This window comes from Hyperoodon ampullatus (assembly GCF_949752795.1).
Source record: "Hyperoodon ampullatus genome assembly, chromosome: 5".
NCBI lineage: Eukaryota > Metazoa > Chordata > Mammalia > Artiodactyla > Ziphiidae > Hyperoodon > Hyperoodon ampullatus.
The window spans coordinates 99,050,524-99,077,113 of NC_136918.1; the positions used below are offsets into that span (position 1 = coordinate 99,050,524).

The following is a 26,590-nucleotide window of genomic DNA, read 5'->3' on the forward strand; positions in this document are numbered from 1 at the left end:
TTTGTGGTATGCGGGCCTCTCACTGTTGTGGCCTCTCCCGTTGCGGAGCACAGGCTCCGGATGCGCAGGCTCAGCAGCCATGGCTCACGGGCCCAGCCGCTCCGCGGCATATGGGATCCTCCCAGACCGGGGCACGAACCCGTATCCCCTGCATCGGCAGGCGGACTCTCAACCACTGCGCCACCAGGGAGGCCCGGAACAGGTGCTCTTAAAGGGAAAGCAGGTTCTAAGAAAAGGCTAGAGTGAACGAGACATGCATGAATGAGAATGAACAATGATTTTTGTAAGTTGGGAGGACAAATCATTACTACAAATATGATTAAAATCACCTAAACTCATTAAAATTAGAGTTGGAAAAGCTCTTAGAGGACTTTGAGCCCAAGTTTCCTTCCTGGAAAGTCAACATACATGTCAGGTAGCCATTGTCCAGGTTCTGCCTCATCATTCATTTCTGGTGGCAGTCAACTTCCCTTCCTCATCCATACCAACTCACTCCATTTTGGTACAACTCCAATGATTACACAGTCAAAAATGCACAAGAAAGTAGATAAAAGAATACTGAGATAGAAAACAGGAGTTCCAAATTCCAACTTCAGCCTACATTAATTCTAGTTGTGTAACACTGAGAAAGTTTTTGGTGCTCTCTGGGCCTCAGTTTCCTAACTGTAAAATAGGGTCTTTTCCAGTTATGAATTTCTCTGTATCTATAATGTCCCTCTCATGCTATGGAAATGAAAATCAGTTGTGAGAAAGCTACAAAGACCTGTAGATTTTCTTCTTACATTTCTTATTTATGTCACACCTGGGCTGCCTCTGTATATTCCAACACTTTCTAAACTTCATCCTAACACTTGGTCTTTACCTCAGCTTTCCAGATTACATAGCTTGATTTTGCTTTGACTGTTGATATCTCAACGTGACCATGACTCAGAATTTGCCCTTTTATAGTCACTCAATAACAAAGACTGAGCTACAAAACCCACCTTGTGGCTCAGTTTGGCTTGCAGAATTCTGAAAAACAAAACAAAACCCAAAACAAACAAACAAAGAAAAAAACCCTGAGAAATATTTTACTGTTCTTACACATAACTAAAAAAATTCTTCAATCTTCAATAGAATGTTAGGAAGCTGCTCAATATTTGATTTGACTCTTTTTTATGATGAGAGCTATAGGCTGGAATAAACTTTGAGCTCAAGGAAATGCTATACCTTTTATAAAAATGACAATGTACATTTGGTACAGTCTAAGTATATATAGAATTTTTTAGAAGCAAAAATGCTATATATTTTAATGTGATAGTAACTTGGTAAAGGTTGCAAATGCAACAGAAAAATGAATGACTATTTAGCATTTTATTTATGTAACTAAAGTGGATACAGTTAAGAAGACTGAATGTGCCTGGGGAACCTTCCTTTACTAAGCAATCATTATAACCTAAATCTACAGTGTTACATAACTAAAACAAAGTTTATTTTTTGTACAAATAAATACATTTAGTTATTTAAGTAAGATATTTAAAAATTAACTTTAATATTTTAGTTATAAATGTGAAAATAAACAATTTTTTTAAGCTAATTAAGTCCAAAACCAAAAAAAAAATTTTTTTTTAATGAAAGGAATGGAGTCTAGGTGATAAAATGACTGCTAACAATTGACTGACTTGTTTGAAAAACATCATCAGGATATAAATATGTCACACTTCAGTAAAAAGTTGCATTAAAGAAATTACCCTTATGAATAGTTCACAATAATGTAATGAGTTCTGAGTCGTCCCACTGGGCCGAACAATAACGTTGAAACTCCTTACCATGGCCTGGAAGATGTGGTCTTGCCCGCCTCTCCAACATCTTTTCTTATCACTTTTCTCCTTCACTTCATACTCTAGTTTCACTTGATCTCTTCCAAAGCATCAAACTTTTTTCTGCCTAAGTGTCTTTTTTAAATTTTTTATTTATTTTTATTTTTTTATTTTTTATTTTTTGCGGTATGTGGGCCTCTCACTGTTGTGGCCTCTCCCGTTGCAGAGCACAGGCTCCGGATGCGCAGGCTCAGCGGCCATGGCTCACAGGCCCAGCCGCTCCGCGGCATGTGGGATCCTCCCAGACCAGGGCACGAACCCGTGTCCCCTGCATCGGCAGGCGGACTCTCCACCACTGCGCCACCAGGGAAGCCCTGCCTAAGTGTCTTTATATATGATTTTCCCTCTGTTCATAGTGCTCTTCCTCTTAATCATTGCTTGTCGAACTCTAAACTCTGCATTGTGAAAAAGCAAGTAAAATTGTTCAAATGCTTCTTGCCTTCAGAGGTTTGGAAGCTCACACAGGAAGCTGAACTAATTCATTTAACATTCTTTAGATTCTAAACAGCAGTGCATCAGGAAAGACAGTGTTGAGGCATGAAATATAAACATGCATTTATTGAGTATCTACTATGTGTGAGGCACATTTCTTAAATGCTAAGTATATAGCAGGGAATGAACACACAAAAACATACAAAGTCCCTACCCTTTTGGAACCTATATTCTAATGTGGAAGACAGGTAATAAACAAGAAAAAAATGTAGTATATTAGATCATGATATGTGTTAAAAAACAAAGCCAAGAGGGAAGTGGAAGGGTGTGTGTATGTGTGTATGTGGCTACAAGTTTAGATAGTGTGGCCAAGGAAGGCCTCATGGAGAAGGTGACATTTGAGAAAAGGGTTAGAAGGGATGAATGGGTCGTGGAAATACCCAGGAAAGAGCATTCCAGGCAAGGGAACAGCAAGGGTGAAGGTCATGACAAGGTAATGAGCTGGTGTATTTGAGGAACAGGAGGCCACTGTGGCTGCACAGATGCAGTCAGAGAGCCTCATGGGGGCACTGGGAGGCTTCTGGCTTTCACTCTGAGTGAGATGGCAAGCTGGAGGGTTGTGAGCAGAGGAGCAACATGATCTGACTTGTGTTTCAATAAAAAGATCCCTCCAGCTGTAAGAGAGAAAGCATGGAAGGAAAACCAGTTGGGAGGCTGCTGCAGTAATCCTGGAGAAAGAGAATGGTGGTTTGGGCTACAGTAGTGCAACAGGAAATCACTAACAAGTGATTAGATTCTGAATATATTTTGAGGGTAGAGCCAACAGGATTTCCAGATGGATTAGATGTGGGGTTTGAAAGGAAGAGAGGAGTCAAGGACAACTCCAAAATTTCTGGCTTGAGCAAGTGGAAGAAAGGAGTTGCCAACATTTAAAATCAGAAGATTTAATAATCCACACTTCCATCTTCTCTCAAAACACTAGAAGATGTGGTCAGTTATATATCTGCATTTTTCACAAGACAAAAATCAGCTGGAGCTGGGAAGCAGCTGTCCCCTGGAGAGAGGACACTGGCCCTCTGGTGCACTATAGGTCTCACTCCCTGTTGTCTTAAACCTGGCCTTTTGTATAAACAGCTGTTTGGACCTGCCTGACTGCTGCAGGCAGCTTGGGTTTGGGACCCCTGCCCAAAGTTCTCTCATAACTCCACTGTCATAAAAACACAATATAAACTTGCCCGTAATTTTGACTGAAGAAAGTGAAGTTTTGACAAAGTATTTATTTAAAAACAGGGTATAAACAGGACATCTCTTATTCTAGTTTCCCCCTCCATAGTAATTTGACAGCAAGCTGGGACAGAGGTCTACCCTCTGTCACTCTTCTCAGTGAAAAGAGAAGCTCCGTGAAGAAAACCCTCTTCCGCATATTCCAACTTCAAGTCTAAATCCCACTCGCTTGACAGTCTATGTCCCCAGTGCCCAGTAGTGAGGTATAGTTCTGAACCATACCGGGTCGAGTACCACATCTCACTATACCTGTGATTTCTAAATAAGGGTGCTCTGAGGCCTAGGTTGGGTCAGAGGGGTACTGGCTCCAGGCTGGTGCTATCACCAACAAGCCTAGCGACCGGCAAATTACTTATCTTCTCTGAGCTTCTTTTGCTCATCAACAAAGAACAGAGATGGACCACAGTAGGGCTTCTCCAACTCTAACATACATATGAATCCCCTGCTGCAGATGGTTATTCAGCTTCACTTACATGAGGGTCACTGGCTTAGAATAAAGTGCCTGGTAACAAAGTCTCTGTGGAAGACCTGATATGCTTCCCTTTAGCAAATAAAAATAATGTGAACCCAAATGTCTTGTTTTGCTTTGTTTATCAGGAAGCTCAGAGCTAAATGCAATGTTCAATAATAACAAAAACAATAAACCTAACTCAGGGATTTGAGTACAACATTTTCCCCCTTCCTTCATATTCATCCTAATGGTTTTGATTTTATTTTTATCTGCTCCGTTTTAAATACATTTTGACTCTAGGCAACATCAAATCTTTCCCGATAGGGAGTGGGGCAGGAGGGAAGCACTGGAAGGAAGGGGCGGGGAAAAGGAAAGTGATTAAAAGAAAACTTTCCTACTTGATATTAGAAAAGTCAGCATTTAGGGTTTGTGAAAGAGATCAAATAATATAAACCTTATTGTCCTGCCTCAACTCCAAAGCAGTTTTGTCTCACAAAAGCAGCCATGAACAGTACAGGGCTGTAGACTGGTGAGGAGGATGAGTCCTACCAGGAAAATTCTTCAATGCAGCCTCTCTCTCTCTTACCTAATTATGTCATTTAGACATACAAATAATAAATCTCATGACCTGGATTAACTCCCTATAATAAAGAAGGATCATTTTTGATATCAAGGAGCATTAAAAGAAAAACAAGTGCTAATCAATAACCCAAAAAACATGGGTAAAATAAGCATCAAGACAGATACTTTGTGGTAATAAATCAAAGCCCACTTTATAAACTTGCATTCAGCCAGCAGCCAGATAAGTACAATGAAGGGCTAGGATATCAGTCCTCCTCTGGTGTCACAGGAAAACCCTGGCTTGGGAGTTAGGACACCCAGCTTGGCTTCCACCTAGTTTCATGACCTTGGGTAAGTCCTGTAACCAGCCCAGGTCTCATCTGTAAAATGAAGAGAATGTGGAGAGTACAGATTCAGAAGTTCTCACACCTTAGAGCTCCACTTACCCAATTTTGTCCCTTTGTTTAACTCAGGAGCAAGCCCACACATACTGAATGCTGGAGGCTAGAAGGCTACTCTCCAGTGAGCCCCCTGCAACTTCTTCCAACTGTTTAAGAGTTGTGTTTGCTCCCAAACCTGTTAATATCTTTTGGACTTGAAATTATAGTTACATAAATTTAATCAAATATTATGTAAGTCAATGATATCACAGTGACAGGCAGGAATTGTTTTCTACACAAAGTGCACTGAATAGTTAGAGAAGACCTGATAAAGGCAAATCACTTAAAATGGCTATCAAGGCAGGTATAGGTCAGACAATTCTAAAAGAATGGACAACAAATTGTAAAAATCTAGGATTCCTTCTGAAGTCTTTTTCTACTTTAACAAAATTGAAATAGGGAACCATAGAAAATGCAATCATTAAGGTATAATTAATGCAAGAAAAATGTTAGGAAATTATAATCAGCAGATCTATTGATGTAATCAAAGAAAAGGCCTTGGCCCTACATCAAGGTTTCTATTACAATGGGAAAAGGAATAAGAACCACAGTGAAATGTTACAGAGGCCCCTTGCTCTTATTTAAAACCAGATGCGGTAGGCAACAATGACACTGAAACAGCTTTCCAGGAAGTGGCTAGGGAGGGAGAGAGAAAGTGGAGGATGGGGTTAGGGTTGTGGGAGGGAGGGGCAGACAGACACACAGACACTACTTTTGACAGTCTGGCATGTCCTTGAATCCACTTCTGCAGAGAGTCATAGGTTCATGTCGACTAAGTTTCCAAGTAAGGATTTTTTTTACTAGAGTTAGTAGCTAAACTCTGCCCCTGCCTTCTCAGTTTTTAAAAAATATATATATTTGATAAATTAATGAGTAATAATGTTTGTTGAATTTACCTGGGCAATGGGCATTGAGAACAAGAACCCAGGATGTTTTGGTTTTATAAGAGTAAGGCATGCAGAGTGTGAGTAGTCCTAGGTAGAAATAATAGTATTCAAAAGCAAGACCAGCCTATAATTTTCTGCAGCACACCATGACATCATGGTTTATATGAGGCCAACTCCATAAATCAAGCTTTACCTAATTAGAGAGTCTTCTGCAGATCTACATTATTAGAGCAAATAATTAAAACTGCCTAGGCAATAATACAAGCCAGATCTGTTTACAAAAATGTTCTTTTCCCCCAAAAAACTTAGTCTCACTACCACTTACAGATCTTTCACATTTAGTAAATTATAGACTTAGAGCATTTCTTTTAGTCTGACTTCACTTTCAAGGAATTCTTCAATTAACTTTACGTTGCTTTAAGCTGTTCATCCAACGAGAAAACAATCTGTGGTTTCTGACTCCTTTGCATGCCAATGGCTGCCATCCATGTTTGACTTTCAGACACACTGTCTCTTGAGAACCAGGCTCTGTTTACATAAAACCAGCCAGTTGTCATAGCATTTTGACAAGCACTATAGAAAAACAAGGAACAGTACTCCATAGTGGCTAAACTGGGAGAATTACCACTGCAATGGTGACTGCACTGGGGGCACACATGATATCTACACCCAACCACCTGGCCTGAGCCAGAAGGTAACACATACTCCACTTTCAACTGTGAACTTTCCATTTTCAGGCTCCGTCTCTTTACCATCAATTCCTTCTTGTCCCTTCCCCTCTTCTTCCAAAATGGCTAAAACACCAGCCACACCATGGAAAGGTGTGGCTTTTCTAACAACAGACAAAAATGCCAGTGGAAATCTAGGAAGCAAGAGATTGCACTGCCATTCCAATGGTTACAATGCATCTAGTGCCAGATCTTTAGCCAAATACAGTGTAATTAAAAAAACATGAGCTCAGAGGTGGGACCTTAGTCTCAAACTTTGCACTTTCTCAGACTCTGGTATAGCATCTCAATTTTCTTTGCTTCTTAAGGCTCACTCATGGATGTTTTTAAAGAAGTACAGGGCCTCCCTGGTGGCGCAGTGGTTGAGAGTCCGCCTGCCGATGCAGGGGATACGGGTTCGTGCCCCGGTCTGGGAGGATCCCATATGCCGCGGAGCGGCTGGGCCCGTGAGCCATGGCTGCTGAGCCTGCGCATCCGGAGCCTGTGCTCCGCAACGGGAGAGGCCACAACAGTGAGAGGCCCGCATACCACAAAAAAAAAAAAAAAAAAAAAAAAAAAAAAAAAAAAAAAAAAAATAAAGAAGTACAGATAATAATTGGGCAGTGGAAAATAACCATGGGGACAAATGATGAAAACAAATGATTATCACTGAAGAAAAATGATCCTTTGGTTTTCTACCTGTTAGAGTTGAGTCAGGCAGAATGGAATCTCTCTCACTTTCCTTTCCCCTGGGTTTGGCCAGTTTCTAGGTGTCCCTCACCTATGTCTGTCCTATGGAAACACCTGTGAAGCCAACAGAATAATAAACTGAGAGTGATGTTTTGAAGGACCCTTAAATATTCAGGCTCAATACAAGATGTACATGAGATTTTTTTCCCCCAAAATCATGCTCAATGCTGTTCCTGTAACAGGATGTGCAATTGTTGAAACTGCAGGCCTTTCCAAAGCAATAGAATGAACATTCTGGCAAAGCCAGGCCATAACAAGCATGCAGGCAGAGGTGGAGGAACAAGAATGAATGCACAGGCCAGGTGAAGGCCAAGGGCTGATAGTGGACTTGGCACTAGTTCAACATGGGCTGGCAACGGATGGGAGGACCTATGGAAGGTCTACTCTTTTCTTCAGAATAGAACAGTACCTTGACCCCCTCTTAATGTTACTGCTTCTACACCCGAATCAAAAGACCTGTAGGATTTCTGAGATACCCAAAGTTATTCTAATACCATTCTTTCCCCCTGGTTTTCCCTCGCTATTTTTATTTAAAATTCCCATGTGAATTTTTAAGTGTTTTTTAAAATTAATTTTTATTGGAGTATAGTTGCTTTACAATGCTGTGTTAGTTCTTGCTGCATAGCAAAGTGAATCAGTCATACGTATACATATATCCTCTCTTTTTTGGATTTCCTTCCCATTTAGGGCACCACGGAGCACTGAGTAGAGTTCCCTGTGCTATACAGTAGGCTCTTGTTAGTTATCTATTTTATACATAGCAGTGTATATATATCAGTCTCAATCTCCCAATTCATCTCACCCTCCCCTTCCCCCCCTTGGTAACCATAAGTTTGTTCTCTACATCTGTGTCTCTGTTTCTGCTTCACAAATAAGTTGATCTCTACCATTTTTCTAGATCTGACATATAAGCAATATTATACAATATTGTTTTTCTCTTTCTGACTTACTCCATTCTGTATGACAATCTCTAGGTCCACCCATGTCTCTGCAAATGGCACTATTTCGTTCCTTTTAATGGCTGAGTAATATTCCATTGTATATATGTACCACATCATCTTTATCCATTCCTCTGTCGATGGACATTTAGGTAAAAATCCCCATGTGAATTTTATTATGTTTTGTTTCCAAGCTACTACAGCTTCTTTATAGAAAAAGAGGATGGGTATACTTATGTCTGTCTCATGTCTGCTCTCTTTCTCTCTCTCTCCCTCAGAAAAACAGACAAACACAGATACACACACACACACACACACACACACACACACACACACACACACACAGCTAGCATCCAAGCTATTCTTCCTTCTCCATTGAAAAGATAAGTGTTTTCTGGACAGCTACATGTAAAAGAATGAAATAAGAACATTCCCTAACACCATACACAAAAATAAACACAAAATGGATTAAAGACCTAAATGTAAGGCCAGACACTATCAAACTCTTAGAGGAAAACATAGGCAGAACACTCTATGACATAAATCATATGACAGCAAGATCCTTTTTGACCCACCTCCTAGAGAAATGGAAATAAAAACAAAAATAAACAAATGGGACCTAATGAAACTTAAAAGCATTTGCACAGCGAAGGAAACCATAAACAAGACGAAAAGACAACCCTCAGAATGGGAGAAAATATTTGCAAATGAAGCAGCTGACAAAGGATTAATCTCCAAAATTTACAAGCAGCTCATGCAGCTCCATATCAAAAAAACAAACAACCCAATCCAAAAATAGGCAGAAGACCTAAATAGACATTTCTCCAAAGAAGATATACAGATTGCCAACAAACACATGAAAGAATGCTCAACATCATTAATCATTAGAGAAATGCAAATCAAAACTACAATGAGATATCATCTCACACTGGTCAGAATGGCCATCATCAAAAAATCTACAAACAATAAATTCTGGAGAGGGTGTGGAGAAAAGGGAACCCTCATACACTGTTGGTGGGAACGTAAACTGATACAGCCACTATGGAGAACAGTATGGAGGTTCCTTAAAAAGCTAAAAATAGAACTACCATATGACCCAGCAATCCCACTACTGGGCATACACCCTGAGAAAACCATAATTTAAAACGAGTCATGTACCACAATGTTCTTTCCAGCTCTATTTACAATAGCTAGGACTTGGAAGCAACCTAAATGTCCATCGACAGATGAATGGATAAAGAAGATGTGGCACATATATACAATGGAATATTACTCAGCCATAAAAAGAAATGAAATTGAGTTATTTGTAGTGAGGTGGATGGACCTAGAGTCCGTCATACAGAGTGAAGTAAGTCACAAAGAGAAAAACAAATACCATACGCTAACACATCTTAAAAAAAAAAAAAAAAACGGTCATGAAGAACCTAGGGGCAGGATGGAAATAAAGACGCAGACCTACTAGAGAATGGACTTGAGGACATGGGGAGGGGGAAGGGTAAGCTGGGACAAAGTGAGAGAGTGGTAGTGTATATATGGACATATATACACTACCAAATGTAAAATAGATGGGAAGCAGCCACATAGCACAGGGAGATCAGCTCAGTGCTTTGTGACCAGCTAGAAGGGTGGGATAGGGAGGGAGGGAGATGCAAGAGGGAAGAGATATGGGGATATATATATATATATATGTATAACTGATTCACTTTGTTATAAAGCAGAAACTAACACACCATTGTAAAGGAATTATACTCCAAAAAAAATGTAAAAAAAAACCCCAACCCCCCCAAGAAAAACCCCAATGCAGCCAAAATAAATAAATAAATTTATTTTTAAAAAATGATAAGAGTTTTGGGCACTTCCTGGCGGTCCAGTGGTTAAGATTCCACGCTCCCAATGCAGAGGGCATGGGTTTGATCCCTGTTCAGGGAACTAAGATCCCACATGCTACATGAAAAGATAAGAGTTTTATAAAATATCAGAAATTTTTAATTTAACTTGCAAATCATTGTTTCTATAAAATTATGTTTATGTCTGTTCTGAGATTTTAAAAACACAAACCAAAGATACCTGTTACAAAATATACTAATTTGTTCAAAGCATTGCTTTATGGACTGCCAGCCCTTTTCTAAAATGGGGTCATAATGCAGATCTTCCTTCAAAGAGCTCAAGCTAACTCCTCTCCTGCCTCTTTGTTTTCTCTGATACTTAGATTCTCCAAATAAAACAAAATGTTATAGGAATTTTCTCTGCAGTGAGGCAGGCCTGAAATTTGGAAAAGGGTTCCTTTTCTCTTGAAGTTTCTTGTCTAATCCTGTGCTCCATTAGCTTACTTCTTGAAGTAAAGGTGGTAAAGATGCCTAACTTGGAAGGAAAAAATGAACCAAGAGGGATACAGTTGAGGGTATAAAAACATTAAGTCTTACTTTTTAGAAACTCCAAAGAAGAATGAACTTACTATGTATAAGGAGAACTCCAGGGTGTGTCACCAGAAACTCAAGTACTTTTAACAGTTTTGTTCGATTCCTAGAAAAGCCGTGGCAAAGGGATGACTGTGTTCTCAAGCTCTAGGTGAGAGAAGCCAGCTGGGGAGTTCTGCATTGGGATCTGAGGTCTAGGTAATCAACAGGCCTTGAAAAGTAGAGCCTATTGACACAAATAAAACCCTAAATTATTCATTACCTTCTAATAAAATATCTCTTAGTAAGTAAATAGCAACATGTTTAGTGGCTTGGTAAGTTTTACATTAAATCATTAAAAGTAAACATGCTTAAAACACTTTAAAACTATGTGAAAAAAAATGTTATCAGTTACTATTCATTTTCAACCTGATGTTCCTTTTGGTGGGAGTCAGGTGAGAGGTTCCTTCCTTCTAATTATATCTTTATGTGTTTTAGGCTTTGGCAAAAGATACCACCCCATTTGCAGCTCTCAAAAAAAGAATGGCCAAAACAGTGTTGGGCCTCACGTACTCTATCTCAGGCCTTCAAAATACCCAGAGCTTAATAAATCAATTCCGTTTCTCTGCTGATGGCATCTAACTTCCTTTGGAAATTCAGGGACTAAGGAGAAAATATTCTGGCTTTCTAGTGTAAACTTGTACAGATTTTGAACTTACAGCTTCTGGCTATAAACTTGTCTTCTACCAAGAAGCCACAGTACTGGACTGTAAGTGAGATAATACCAGCTTTCAGAAGATCTGCAAATGATTTACTTGAAGAATAGCAAAGTGAATTGTGAAGAATTATCTGAAATAGAAAAGAAGGTCTAAGAGCAAATAAAATAAATGAAGATACACGGTTTTTAAAAGGTTGCATGGGGAAATGAAGACATCAAAGCCACATAATTTTAGAAAATAAAATTACAAGGTACATGATATGCTAGCAAAGTTCTCGATTATAGTAAGGCTTTCCAGGAAATAAGAAAACTTGTATGGCTATTACCCAGGGTGATTACTGAATCAAAGATATTACTCAGAAAGTAAAATTGCACATAATACATAGACATTTCAAGCCAGTTTCCTTGTGCCACATCCCCCCTGCCCTTAATCTCATACTAGCCACTTCCTCTAACTGAAAAAAAAGCCACTGTAGCTTTCTGGAATTCACCCATAAATTCCAAGTGAATAATAAAAAAAAAAAGAAAATAAACCATAAAGTCAGATGACAATATGATGAAAATTCTCTTACTCTTTAATGTTGCGATAACAGCTTGAAAGAAAGATTATACTCCTACAGAATGTAAACGACACTCTTACACAAACACTCATCAGCTTACCTTTATATCATTTAAAAAGAGAAGACTTTTAAATAAAAAGGGGATGGAAAGATAGTCAAACGTTCCACTTAAATCTAGAAATAATTTTAGAGAAAAAACTTTTCATCTTTAAGTAGACCAAAATACCACAAATTAACTTTAAATGGCAGATAATCCAATGTTTCTCAGGTTTCTTTATTAACTAACTCTTCAGAAAAGATCTTAGTGTACATGTTGCTGGTAACACAAAGTACATAGGGAGGAATTTCATTCTTTGGTTACTACGGTGCTTCTTGCTCTCATATGGTAAGGTGGGTGCCAGGTAGATCTGAGCACATAAAGAGGACAGAGGGTTAAAGAGGATAAAAAGGTGCTGAAGGGATGCGATGAGCTAACAGTTACTAGTAACGGGAGCGATAGCTGCAGTACAGGTATGATTAACATATGTTAAAACCTCATCTAGCTTTACTGCTCCTATCTATATCAGAGCCTCAGAAACCTTTTGCTGATCTAACACGTTAGTTGTTTCAGCTGTGTATAATGTACAGACTTAGTTGTTCTTCTCTTCTTCTCTTAGTTGCACTTGCTTCATTTTCAGCTTAACTGGTAATCAGAGCCTTAAAAATTTTTTAATATTTTGTAAATACTGCTTTTTAATGATAGATATGTTCAGGACACATCATTCTGACAAAGGAGAATATCAAAATGAACTTGCTATAGAAGGCTATTTTAAAAATTAAAGTATATTTGATTTATAATATTATGTTCATTTCAGGTGTACGGCATAGTAATTCAGTATTTTTGTACATTATACTCCATTATAAGTTATTATAAGATAATAGTTATAATTCCTTGTGCTATAAAGTATATCCTTGTTGCTTATCTATTTTATATACAGTAGTCTGTATCTGTTAATCCCCTGCCTCTAATTTGTCTCTCCTCCTATAAGTCTTTAAGAATACACACACACACACACATACACACTCACAAACTGTGAATCTGAAAAATGAATACAAATTCATTTAAAGGTCTCCACTGTAGCTTAAAATTAAACCAAATCTCAGGTAAATATGAAATGGTTCATAAGGAAGCTGTGGACTATAATTAGATGAGGATACTCAGATTAATGTTTTAGACACAACTAATTCTCACTTGGTCATTGGATAACAAAGATCGAGGTGCTGTAAAACCTGAATCTGTTCCTAGAAGCACTGTTAACAAAGGGAATAAAGGAAATGTGTGCTTCATAAATTTAGAGCAACATTTCACATAAAACAACTCAAGAGATTCAAGAAATAAGTAAAAGGATAAAATGGAGCCTTGGACAGCCACAGTCTACAAATTTCATGGACTTTACATATTAAAGAGCCTCTTAGTGTGCTCTTAATTTACATGCATATGTGCATGAATGGTTATTTTAGCTTCACACTCACAGAAGATTAGAAGTATCACATTAGGGAAGAAGGTTCAGAGAGGTACCCTCCCAGGAGTCTGCCAGTCTTCACAGCCAGGAAATCAGAGAGCTATAAAAAGCTGGTCCAGTAGCCCCAAAACACAGCAATCAGAAGCTGTATAGTACAGTGGTAAAAAGACCTATGTATCCAAAAGAGCCTGAGAGGACCATCACACATAGGAGGTGCTAAATAAACACATGCTGAAAAGAAGTAACCTGAATGATGACCTTGAGTCATCAAAAAGTTTAAATATGGTTAGCATATGTTCTTTTAAGGCAAATAAATGGAAATATTTTAGAAAAAATTTTCATCTAAACCAGTTGAAATAATATATATATATATATATATATATATATATATATATATTTAAAGGTCTCTCAATGTGGTTGAGATTATTTTACATTTATGGTACCTTCCCTCATTTATCAGATACTTCGTGAGTACCTGGCAGTATGACAATGGTCATAGGTACAAAATGAGCAAAAGCAGACAGTCCCTAAATTCATGGGGCTTCAGCCCAGTCAAGGCAAATAGATGGGAACACTGAGGCACAGGACATTTAAGAGCCAATTTCTCTTCTGTAATGTCAGTCATAGCTGTAGCAATTTTTACTTCAATAATCTCAGCATTCAGTTTCAAGGACCATGAGATTTCTAGAAGCAATGAACTTGAGATTGAGAATATTTAAAAAATATTTTTTCAACTGTTTAGAAAGAACTAATTTTAGAAAAGAAACAAAAAGAATATGGTCATTCCATTTTCTATTAAATTTAATTTTAAATATTTTCTATACTTTATCTAATAAAATTTATTGACCTTGAAATAGGACTGCTGTCAGAATATGCTTAGTGGATACAGAAATCAATTTACCACTGGTGTCTTAGTCTTGATAGCAACTCATTTTGTAAATATCAGCCACATGTGTCTGCCTTTTGTGATGGCAGTTTAGCTGAGCTGAAACTGAAATGAGTGTATGAGATTTGGCATTGGGTGGGGAATCTGAATTATTCCTTAAGCATCAGAACTTCTCCCAGTCTTCACAGTATTAGGAAGGATTCTTACCTCCAGATGCTCCTACCCATTACTGAGTGACATATTCCTTTAAAGCCTTCTGATTTTCTCTAAAGTTACAAGATACTACACTAGAATGCTGGAATTTTCTCTAGATGACCAGTTTCTTTGGAGGTACAAAGAATATTTTGTTTAGTTTTGGGCTTTTGATGTCATTAATGAGAAACTAGAGATTCTCAGGAAAGAAAAAGGGAAAACAGCATTGAAATTAATTTATTTTTACAAAAATCATATCTAGCAGACCTTATGTATGGTTGACAAGAGAGTAATTCTACCAATCTCCTTTCTAATAAAAGGACCAGAAAGAACTTTTGGATATTTTATCCTTTTGGAATATAGAAGACAGATGAAGGTGTTAAAAATCCAACTCAGTATAGAATCAACCAATATTTTGGTTTTTTTTAATTGTTTTTTGAATACTTTGAGTTCCTGTTCATTCCTGCTCCCCATCTACCATTCCGCTCACAAAGGTTTTCAAAAGAAATCTAGTTTAGGTGAATGATTATTGGTATGGGAATAATCAGAATCTCTGTATGAGAAAGCATCTACACAATATCATATGTTACCACACATAAGGTAGCTGTGACTAAAATGGGAAGTTCTCTTCATTAAAAAAAAAAAAACCTCCAATATTAAAATATTCAAACTTGCATTTAAAAGTCTAATGTAGGGGCTTCCCTGGTGGCGCAGTGGTTGAGAGTCCGCCTGCCGATGCAGGGGACAGGGGTTCGTGCCCTGGTCCGGGAAGATCCCACATGCTGTGGAGCGGCTGGGCCCGTGAGCCATGGCTGCTGAGCCTGCCCGTCCGGAGCCTGTGCTCCGCAACGGGATAGGCCACAGCAGTGAGAGGCCCGCGTACCACAAAAAAAAAAAAAAAAAAAAAAAAAAAGTCTAATGTAAATATATATGTATCCATCCATTCATTCAACCAAAACATGGTGCTTTGCAGAGCATAAATGGTCATCACCCTATGTGTTCTGGGATCTGTGGGGTGAGACCTATCCTGGGTAGAGATGGGGTAGCCTTCTGATCTAGAAGGAACTTTGCTTTGACCACTAAACTTTTAAAATAGAATGTCAATGTCATCCTTATATGCCAATGTTCCATGGTCTCTAAAGGATTTATAACTACTAATCACCAGTTATTAAGGTTAAAAAATTAAAACTGAGGAGAGGGAAGAAATAATAGACCAGTAGAGTGAAAGGAATATGGCACCCAACTGATTCTCCGGGTATTTAAAGTTCTATCTTTTTATCATGTTAATCTTTAGAAGAAAACATATAAAAAATTCACAGTCGAGAAGCACTGGGAAAGTCATAATGCTGGGAATGGGGTTTTTAGGCTTTCGTTGTTTGTTATTCAATAGATCAACATGTACCTAGCTCTACAGAAAGAAAAACCTTCCCCCAAGGGAAAAAGAACTGCTAGGATTCATGACCCACCTACCTTTGCAGAAGATGTACCAAATACAGACATCCATCTTATGAGTGAAAAGATCCAGAACATCAAGGAGAAGTCATTTGATATTATGACGTGCCCCTTTGTCCTTATCATTATGCTCACTTTTGGAGGCTTCAATCTTCTATTATTATGGACTATAAGCTCTGGTACCATATCTGTGCCACAGACTCCTGGTTTTATACTTCTAAATTTATATATTTTGTTTCTTCTACTTAAAAACTATCTTTTAAAATGAACAAATTCTGAAGACTTAAAACACTGATCCAAAAGAAAAGCTCTCTGATGATACAGAACTCTTTTCTCAAGATGTATTGTTGATCAACATTTTGAAGAATGTCAGATTTTCACCAAATACATCAGGAAGCCACTGCTCTAAACTTGGTTGGAGTTTTTGAAGTAAGCCCAATCCTTTCTAAATACAACTAAGTATAATAACTCTTCCCTACCAGAGGGCAGACAGAAGAAGCAAGAAGAACTACAATTCTGCAGCCTGTGGAAGGAAAACCACATTCACAGAAACACAGACAAAATGAAAAGGCAGAGGACTACGTACCAGATGAAGGAACAAGATAAAACCTCAGAAAAACAACTAAATGAAGTGGAGATAGGCAACCTTCCAGAAAAAGAATTCAGAATAATAATAGTGAAGATGATCTAGGACCTCGTTAAACGAATGGAGGCAAAGATTGAGAAGATGCAAGAAATGTTTAACAAAGACCTAGAAGAATTAAAGAACAAACACCTAGAAGAACTAAAGAAAAAACAAACAGAGATGAAGAATACAATAACTGAAATGAAAAATACACTAGAAGGAATCAATAGCAGAATAACTGAGGCAGAAGAACGGATAAGTGACCTGGAAGACAGAATGGTGGAATTCACTGCTGCAGAACAGAATAAAGACAAAAGAATGAAAAGAAATGAAGACAGCCTAAGAGACCTCTGGGACAACATTAAATGCAACAACATTTGCATTATAGGGGTCCCTGAAGGAGAAGAGAGAGAGAGAAAGGACCCGAGAAAATATTTGAAGAGATTATAGTTGAAAACTTCTTAACATGGGAAAGGAAATAGCCACCCAAGTCCAGAAAGCGCAGAGAGTCCCAGGCAGGATAAACCCAAGGTGAAACATGCCGAGACACATAGTAATCAAATTGACAAAAATTAAAGACAAAGAAAAATTATTGAAAGCAACAAGGGGAAAATGACAAATAACATACAAGGGAACTCCCATAAGGTTAACAGCTAACTTCTCAACAGAAACTCTACAAGCCAGAAGGGAGTGGCACGATTTATTTAAAATGATGAAAGGGAAGAACCTACAACCAAGATTACTCTACCCAGCAAGGATCTCATTCAGATTCGATGGAGAAATCAAAAGCTTTACAGACAAGCAAAAGCTAAGCGAATACAGCACCAACAAACCAGCTCTACAACAAATGCTAAAGGAACTTCTCTAAGACAGAAACACAAGAGAAGGACCTACAAAAACAAACCCATCCAAATTAAGAAAATAGTAATAGGAACATATATACCAATAATTACCATAAACGTGAATGGACTAAATGCTCCAACCAAAAGACACAGGCTTGCTGAATGGATGGAAAAACAAGACCCATATATATGCTGTCTAGAAGAGACGCACTTCAGACCTAAGGACACATACAGACTGAAAGTGAGGGGATGGAAAAAGATACTCCGCGCAAATGGAAAACGAAAGAAAGCTGGAGTAGAGATACTCATATCAGATAAAATAGACTTTAAAATAAAGAATGTTACAAGAGACAAGGAAGGACACTACATAATGATCAAGGGATCAATCCAAGAAGAAGATATAACAATTATAAATATATATGAACCCAACATAGGAGCACCTCAATACATAAGGCAACTGCTAACAGCTATAAAAGAGGAAATTGACAGTAACACAATAATAGTGGGGGACTTTAACACTTCACTTAACACCAATGGACAGATCATCCAGACAGAAAATTAATAAGGAAACACAAGCTTTAAATGACACAATAGACCAGATAGATTTAATTGATATTTATAGGACATTCCATCCAAAAACAGCAGATTACACTTTCTTCTCAAGTGCTCACAGAACATTCTCCAGGATAGATCACATATTGGGTCACAGATCAAGCCTCAGTAAATTTAAGAAAATTGAAATCATATCAAGCATCTTTTCTGACCACAACACTATGATATTAGAAATCAATTACCACAACACTATGATATTAGAAATCAATTACAGGGAAAAAACGTATAAAAATACAAACACATGGAGGCTAAACAATACGTTACTAAATAACCAAGAGATCACTGAAGAAACCAAAGAGGAAATAAAAAAATACCTAGAGACAAATGACAATGAAAACACGATGATCCAAAACCTATGGGATGCAGCAAAAGCAGTTCTAAGAGGGAAGTTTATAGCAATACAAGTCTACCTCAAGAAACAAGAAAAATCTCAAATAAACAATCTAACTTTAAACCTAAAGGCACTAGAGAAAGAAGAAAAACAAAACCCGAAGTTAGTAGAAGGAAAGAAATCATAAAGATCAGAGCAGAAATAAATGAAATAGAAACAAAGAAAACAATAGCAAAGGTCAATAAAGCTAAAAGCTGGTTCTTTGAGATGATAAACAAGATTGATAAACCTTTAGCCAGACTCATCAAGAAAAAGAGGGAGAGGACTCAAATTAATAAAATTAGAAATGAAAAAGGAGAAGGTGCAACGGACACCGCAGAAATACAGAGCATCCTAGGAGACTACTACAAGCAACTCTATGCCAATAAAATGGACAACCTGGAAGAAACAGACAAATTCTTCGAAAGGTATAACCTTCCAAGACTAAACCAGGCAGAAAGAGAAAATATGAACAGACCAATCACAAGTAATGAAATTGAAACTGTGATTAAAAGTCTTCCAACAAACAAAAGTCCAGGACCAGATGGCTTCACAGGTTAATTCTATCAAACATTTAGAGAAGAGCTAACACCCACCTTCTCAAACTCTTCCAAAAAATTGCAAAGGAAGGAACACTCGAAAACTCATTCTATGAGGCCACTATCACCCTGATACCAAAACAAGACAGAGATACTACAAAAAACAAAAATTACCGACCAATATCAATGATGAATATGGATGCAAAAATCCTCAACAAAATACTAGCAAACAGAATCCAACAACACATTAAAAGGATCTTATACCATGATCAGTGGGATTTATCCCAGGGATGCAAGGATTCTTCAATATATGCAAATCAATCAATGTGATACACCATATTAACAAATCGAAGAATAAAAGCCATATGATCATCTCAATAGATTCAGAAAAAGCTTTTGACAAAATTCAACACCCACTTATGATAAAAACTCTCCAGAAAGTGGTCATAGAGGGAACCTAACCTACCTCAACATAATAAAGGCCATATATGACAAACCCACAGCAAACATCATTCTCAATGGTGAAAAACTGAAAGCATTTCCTCTAAGATCAGGAGCAAGACAAGGATGTCCACTCTCACCACTATTACTTAACATAGTTTTGGAAGTCCTAGCCACGGCAGTCAGAGAAGAAAAAGAAATAAAAGGAATACAAATTGGAGAAGAAGAAGTAAAACTATTACTGTTTGCAGATGACATGATACTATACATAGAGAATCCTAAAGATGCCACCAGAAAACTACTAGAGCTAATCAATGAATTTGGTAAAGTTGCGGGATACAAAATTAATGCACAGAAATCTCCTGCATTCCTATACACTAATGATGAAAAATCTGAGAGAGAAATGAAGGAAACACTCCCATTTATACCACTGCAACAAAAAGAATAAAATACCTAGAAATAAACCTACCTAGGGAGACAAAAGACCTGTATGCAGAAAAGTATAAGACACTGATGAAAGAAATCAAAGATGACACAAACAGATGGAGAGATATACCATGTTCTTGGATTGGAAGAATCAATATTGTGAAAATGACTATACGACCCAAAGCAATCTACAGATTCAATGCAATCCCTATGAAATTACCAGTGGCATTTTTTTACAGAACTAGAATAAAAAATCTTAAAATTTGTATGGAGACACAGAAGACCCCGAATAGCCAAAGTGGTCTTGAGGGTAAAAAACGGAGATAGAGGAATCAGAGTCTCTGACTTCAGACTATACTATAAAGCTACAGTAATCAAGACAATAAGGTACTGGCACAAAAACAGAAATATAGATCAATGGAACAGTATAGAAAGCCCAGAGACAAACCCACGCACCTATGGTCAACTAATCTATGAAAAAGGAGGTAAGGATATACAATGGAGAAGAGACAGTCTCTTCAATAAGTGATGCTGGGAAAACTGGACAGCTACATGTAAAAGAATGAAATTAGAATACTCCGTAACACCATACACAAAAATAAACTCAAAATGGATTAGAGACCTAAATGTAAGGCCAGATACTATAAAACTCTTAGAGGAAAACATAGGCAGAATGCTCTATGACATAAACCACAGCAAGATCCTTTTTGACCCACCTCCTATAGAAATGGAAATAAAAACATAAATAAACAAATGGAACCTAATGAAACGTAAAACCTTTTGCAAAGCAAAGGAAACTACAAACAAGATGAAAAGACAACACTCAGAATGGGAGAAAATATTTGCAAACGAATTAACGGACAAAGGATTAATCTCCAAAATATATAAACAGCTCATGCAGCTCAATATTAAAAAAACAAACAACCCAATCAAAAAATAGGCAGAAGACCTAAATAGACATTTCTCCAAAGAAGACATACAGATGGCCAAGAAGCACATGAGAAGCTGCTCAACATCACTAATTATTAGAGAAATGCAAATCAAAACTACAATGCAATATCATCTAACACCAGTTAGAATGGGCATCATCAGAAAGTCTACAAACAATAAATGCTGGAGAGGGTGTGGGGAAAGGGAACCCTCTTGCACTGTTGGTGGGAATGTAAATTGATACAACCACTATGGAGAACAGTATGGAGGTTCCTTAAAAAACTAAAAATAGAATTACCATATGACCCAGCAATCCCACTACTGGCCATATACCCAGAGAAAACCATAATATAAAAAGACACATGCACTCTAATGTTCATTGCAGCACTATTTACAATAGCCAGGGCATGGAAGCAACCTAAATGCCCACTGACAGATGAATGGATAAAGAAGATGTGGTACATATATGGAATGGCATATTACTCAGCCATAAAAAGGAATGAAATTGGGTCATTTGTAGAGATGTGGATGGATCTAGAGACTGTCATATAGAGTGAAGTACGTCAGAAAGAGAAAAACAAATATTGTATATTAACGCATATATGTGGAACCTAGAAAAACGGTACAGATGAACCGGTTTGCAGGGCAGAAATAGAGACACAGATGCAGAGAACAAACGTATGGACACCAAGCGGAGGAAGTGGTGGGGTGGGTGGTGGTGGGATGAATTGGGAGTTTGGGATTGACATATACACACTAATATGTATGAAACAGATAACTAATAAGAACCTGTTGTATAGAAAATAATAAAATAAAATTCATAAATTGAAAACAAAACAAAAGAAAAACCAAAGAAAACTCTTCTACCTCCTGAAGTTCTAATAAGCAAAATTGATGGAAATAGCTATAAAGAGGTAGGTTTCTTTCAATAGTTTTTCTTTTTTTTTGTACAGAGAAATATATTTATTTATATGCTGTTTCCCTTGTTTCCTAGACCTTCTCTCTCTCTCCCTCTCTCTCTCTGTCTCTCTTTGGCTCTGGCTCTCTCTCTCTCATATTTTTTGTCTTCAAGACAGAGCATACTCTGGAGGTCAATGTTGCGGGAAAATACACACTGAGAAATCACAAAAACCAAAGTTTATATCATTTGATAAAAATAGTAGTAATACTTTACCAAATGGAAAACTCCATCAAATGAAATGTCACTCCAATCAGATGACTTACCTAAAAACAAGAGTGTTAGAAGAAAGTGAGAACTTAGTATTAATATTCAACCCTCAGTAGACTAGATTTCAAAAGACATGGCAGGTATCTTAAACTGATGGACTATCCAAAACAAACAAACTATACCAGGTCAGGAAACACCAATTTCTTCAGAAATGGTAATTAATGTTAGAAAGGAAATGGCAAACAGGGAGCAAAAGCAATGAAGAACGGAAGTGGTATCTACTTTCAAATCACTTGACTCTCATATATATTTTAAGAGGCCAGTTTTGAAAATGTGGACACATATGCCTATAAAGGCCATGGCTAAACTGTGGCCATACATGCATGTTACTTTCTCTCCCAAGACCTCTGGTTACTGTCTTAAAGAGAGACTGCCAAAGCTGCAAACTTTCAAACAATTTCACCTCATATGACTCAAGAAAAAGGTGCCACTGTATCAAGTGCTACTGTAATTTCCTCTGTTGATTTTCCTTCCCCCTTAACACTTAGATGTTTTGGCTGTTTGCTTTTTTTTTTCCCAAAGTGAACACTGATGTTCATGAAAGGTGCCAGATTAACAACCAGGGGAAATTAAGAGCTTGCTCTATCAAGAGAAAAGGCTCAGTGTAGTGGAGGTGATGAAAGTTTCCCCTATACCGTGCTTGCCTATGTATGTTAGCTCTGACCCATGGTCACCCCAGCTCTCCAGTTTTCACGGTCCATTAATGCCTTTGATTACTCACACTGCTAACAGGGGCAGGCAATCTTGTTCCTGCTTTTAATGCTATCATTATTATTACCACTACTGTGATCTCAAACTTCCTCAGAGAAATTATGTCGGAATTTATATTAGCCATTATTTTGTTTCAGGACAACAGGAAAATAAAATGAAGATAAATCTTATATTTTTAAGTAATATTGCAGGTTTGGTTCAAATCCATTAATTTCTTCAAACAGGAGGCAAAATCTTGAGGGGTCAAATTGAAACAGGCCTTGCTACATTCAGTCACCTGCACTCAATATGAATTCCCATTCAGGGACATTCTAATATTTAACGGCCACACATCTTTTATTTTTCTTTTGAGTCTACCATAAACCAGTCAACTTTATTATTCATTAGCAACTATGGTAAAGGTTTGGTGGATGTTGAGGCTAAAACTATTATCTATGAGATCTGGAAATCACTGTCAGTCAAACAAAGAAAAAGATCTCTTTCTTGTATTTATAGGTAGGTGTTCCAGGTTTCTGAATTGTCTGAGTATTTTGTAAGTACTGATCATTAATTAATCTCTCCTATACCCAGGGATCTATGAAATCATTTTGCTTCATCTAGTCAGTTATCCAACAACTATTTCGTGTTGGCACTTTCTGTGCTATGCTTGTTCTTCATGCAAAATATAAGGGCCAGAGCAAGACAATAATGCTTTTCCTATCTAGAGTTTTAACAATAAGGGAAACAAAGCCAACAAACACATGCAAAATATTAACGTAACAATGAAGTAATACACTGAATGCTGCTGACTAATAGACCAATAATTACTTGGTAATTATTTGAAATGATCACAGTATTAATCCCACAGTTTTCCCCTGTCTTTGCCTTTTTGTTAAAGACCAAATTCTCTGTAGCTAGAGTATCCATTTTGACATGGCTAGCACTTCCTATAATTTATAATCTCTAGAAGAGCTGGAGAATGAGAATTGCAGGGTACCAGTGACTACAGCAAACACACAGTAACAATTAGATGAAGAGTGCCCTAACTGCATCTCATATGGAAGTCTTGGAAAATTTTTAGTTTGGGAACTTTGACTGTTTTTTCCTTTGCCATGCACAGACTTTATCAAGTGAGTCCTTGCGGTATTAAAACATTTGGCACTAGCTCAAGTCTATGCTATTGCTGGCAAGGGATCTAACTGGGAAAGAGGGGTGGAGTAGTTACCTTTATCAGGAAAGACCTTAACTTTATGGAAAAGCTCTTTCCTCCCCACTGCTTAAGTAGCTTTACTGAAAGACTTAAACCCAGATGTGAGAAGAGAGATTATCTCCAAGAGCAGCAGCAATTTATTGTAATTATGTTAGTACAAAGATTAGGAAGGTGGAAAATATTATGCTAACTTAGATGAGAAGGGCAATGCCCTGTATATAGGTCCCATGGCAAGGCTGTGCTAGGAAAATCAACTCTAACCCTTAAGTCCCAAGGAGGCCTCAGTTTTCCAAATTGCAAGAAAATCAGAACCTAAGTACTTATAAAACCAATAAACCCATGGTATGTAATAACCAGTAGGTGGGAGGCCATGAGAATCTGCTCACCAACAGATATCAACCTATATCTGCCACTATTCCCCCAGTGGCTACCTCTTGCCAACTTCCTGTTGCCACCAGACAACTAATACATCTATCCCAATGATTCCTGTCAGCCCTATATTACAAGTCATAACAGTGGCAGTCAAAGCAACAAGGTCCGTTATGCCTGTACAACACTCTAGCTTCCCTCAGTGAAGCACTTGTCTGATTTAAAGCACTTTGGAGGTTGGCCTTGTAACTAGAGCAAAATCTGTATACATTCTGGGCCAATTCTAGGCCTCACTGTGCCTCAGCCACCCAAATGAGAATATATTTTGTCCCTAACTCCTTTCCGCATTGTATAGTGGATCTCTTATCAGTTTCTCCTGACTGGACTTTTGCATCCTTCATAATTTGGTTTGTCTCATTGCACCATCTTTTTATGGTGGGAGACATATAAGCATGAATTTTCAGAATTTGATATTTCATACAAAATGGATCAGTGAACACAGCAAAAACTTTTTTGTGGACACGGCACTCTGCTCTACATGGTCTTCTAGTCAAACGAAAATTTCAGGCAATAAGACATTTTGATCTCTGTAAGCAAAAGATGAAAAGGCTAAATCTGAGAGACTCAACTTATTGACACTCATGGTCATGAAGAGAAAAATAGGAAAAGTAATAAAGCCTTTAGAGCAGAAAACAATAGGTGATTTCTTCTTTTCTTTCCATTACAGAGAGCTGACAGTAGCCTAATGAATGTCAAGGACATAAGAAACATAGCGAGTCAGGGAAAATTATAGGTCATAGATGGTAAAAACCTCATATGAAAAATACTAGCTAAGGCGCTAAGAAAGCCAGTAAATACTGAAAAAGTTATGAAGATGAATATACTCAGGTTCTGGACAAAGGGTACATAAAACAAGAGCAGACAAAAATACTTTAAAAACAAATTTGTTTTTTGGTTTGTTTCTCGCAATGCACATTAGACATAGCTCAATTTTGGGACTTCCCTGGTGGTCCAGTGGTTAAGAATCCGTCTTGCAATGCAGGGGATGTTGGTTCGATCCCTGGTCAGGAAACTAAGATCCCACATGTCACGGGGCAACTAAGCTTACGCACCACAACTAATGAGCCTGTGTGCCACAACTAGAGAGAAGCCCACTCACTGCAACGAAGAGCCCATGCACCGCAACGAAAGATCCCATGTGCCACAACTAAGAACCGATGCAGCTAAAAAAATAAATTAAAAAAAAAAAAGATAGCTCAATTTCAAGAGCTTGCAGTGGTTTAGTAATCAAACAGCTCAAGACGATGCATCATGGTTCTACCTATCAAGAATGCTTGCTTACTTTGGCTGACATGCTGCAATTATTAATTTGGTTATCTGATTCAAAACAGAGTCAGGAACATTTGCTCTTAGCTTTGATTTCTTCACTTAAGGAGCAAATTCTAGGAGTTACTATGCTAAGGGCTGAGTGAATCTCAAGTTAGAATTTTCTTATGGGAAGAGAAGTTATAAGATAAACAAGCTGAATTCTCATCGTTCCAAAGCTAAGTTTTAATAATATAAAATTAAAAGGGTAAAACTAAAATGTCTGGAATTTGAATGATGGATTCCATGACTATGTAGAAGAAATATTTTTTTAAAGGAGGCTTTAGAGCAGAAAATTACAGATGATCACCTCCTGAAAAGGGGTGAAAGGAGGGACTCAAATTGATCAATCTGTGGGCAGTAGTGTTGATTATGGGGAAGGAGGAAAGAAGTATGCCAATGAATGTTCTCAATGGAAGTACATAACTTGAAGAAATTTACAGATTATTTAGGGAAATGAGTATACAGAGGTAACAATCAAAGACAACAAAAACAAAATTTAAGTAAGAGTCAAAGAACAGATGAGGGCTGAGGAAGAGATTAGCTCGGGTTAGTTCCTAAGGTTATCTCAATAGGGGCAGTGGAATTGGAGGCAGCCTCTCTTACTGCCCCTGCCCCTAGCACTTCCTCAGTACGCCTACATCCCACACAGTTTATAACCACACCAAATGGTTTTACCAAAAGAGCTATGGCTAAGGGCTTTCTGGCTTAAGATTTTAGGTCTTTTTAGAAACTAGGAAACTTGCTTCCCTCTTTTCTATACACTTCAATTCTATTTCCTATCAAACTGCTTTTTTCAAAAAAAGAAAAATTGCTTTTTTCTTTTCTACTATTCTCCATTCTAGTTCTGGTGTGTCAGGGTTGAAAAAGCAGTAGTGAAGGTGGGAATGAATGGAACACAGCTGGCCTGTGGAAAAAGGACTGTGAG

At 37.7% G+C, this 26,590-nt stretch overlaps 1 protein-coding gene across 2 annotated transcripts in view; it reads right to left on the reverse strand.

Moving 5' to 3' along the window:
• Positions 1 to 26,590, reverse strand: part of CMSS1 (cms1 ribosomal small subunit homolog) — a 396,523-nt gene that overhangs the window by 163,266 nt on the left and 206,667 nt on the right. Inside the window, exon 1 of one of the 2 annotated variants that reach the window (XM_079704182.1) lies at positions 21,975 to 22,026. The exons of the other annotated variant lie outside the window; for it this stretch is intronic. The gene's annotated coding sequence lies outside the window, so the exon portion shown is untranslated. Of the gene's footprint in view, positions 1 to 21,974; positions 22,027 to 26,590 lie in introns of those variants that run through there. 2 annotated transcript variants of the gene reach the window in all.